We start from the raw sequence: 1,339 nt of genomic DNA, 5'->3' as shown, positions 1-1,339 counted from the left end.
CCCACCTCCACCAGCCGAGAAGCGCGCGCACCACCGTTGTAGGAGAGGGGCGTGCTAGCCCCGCCCACCCCCTAAACCACATCCCACCATCACCCCTCTCTGACTCCCTTTCCTCCCGCCCTAACCACCCCTTTGTTCACCACAACACACTCGCCCCTCCCCCAGTCCAAAGTTAAAAGTGCAAGCAAATAACATTAGAGTATTTTCATGTTATCTAATGTGACTACTTCTAACTTTGTCTCTCTTCCTTTCTGTCTTTCTTCTTTCTTGTGTCTCTCTTCTTCTTTCCTGTCTCTTTTCTTCTTTCTGTCTCTCCTTTTCTTCCTTCATGTTTCCTCTCCCTTCTTTCCTGTCTACTCCTCGTCTCTTACCTCCTTGTCTCTCCACCACCTTGTTAATGCCTCATTGTGTCTTCTCTCCCTCCATGTCTCTCTTTTATCCCCCCCCCCTTGTCTGTCTCGTGTAACTCCTCTAGTAATGGTGTCCTTCCTCTACCACCTTCATCTCTCATAGCTTAAGGTAACCCGCTGATCTCTGGCAGCTTTGACACACTTACCTGTAGTCTGAAACTTCCCTCTCTTCCTGCAGTTTTCTTTGTACGGTACATCACATGCTCCTAACACAGTCCATTTTTTCAACACTCATGTACATTTTTTCGAATCCTTGTCCACATTCTACAGTCATAGCTTTGTGTACAGTACCATCCTATTCCCTTCCCTCAAGATATCTCTGGTCACTTGGTCTGTTTGGGTATTCTCCCTTATTTTGTCTTCACAAGAGATCTGCTTTAGACAGTCATTCTCTACCTAGACCCTAAGATTGATGTTTTTCTGCACTAAGTCTGGTGTTCATGTGATCTTTTGCATTCCTATGTTTATTAGTAGGGGTGTGGTGGTTGAGTGGCTATAACACACACTTGCTAGTCTAAATGCCACTGCTTCATTTGAGGGCATCCCTACAGTAGTTCACCCAGCTGTAAATGGGTACAGTTCCTGACTTTATAGTTGAGGAAGGAAAAGGATATGGAGTGCAGTGCCAGCCACACTGCCTCCTTGTGTACGAAAGACTTAGCATTCAGTGTGCTGTATCCGCACTGCTTTACATACTGTTAGGTCTGTGGGACCTTTTTTGCATATCTTTTAGTACTGTTTTAATGGCAGCATCAGTATTGATTCTCTCCCATATTACACTGTCCACAATATCTTGTTACCCTCGGCTAACTTAGGATTTATCACTGGTTATGTTTTTATTGGAAATATGTTTTTTGTGACATTACATAATTACATTTCATTTTGTGGACCAATAATTGTGTTACATAGCTCATGCACCATAATTCTCA

Source organism: Homarus americanus, unplaced genomic scaffold (assembly GCF_018991925.1).
Source record: "Homarus americanus isolate GMGI-L3 unplaced genomic scaffold, GMGI_Hamer_2.0 scaffold49667, whole genome shotgun sequence".
Taxonomy (NCBI): domain Eukaryota; kingdom Metazoa; phylum Arthropoda; class Malacostraca; order Decapoda; family Nephropidae; genus Homarus; species Homarus americanus.
Note: the sequence above shows the minus strand (reverse complement) of the source record.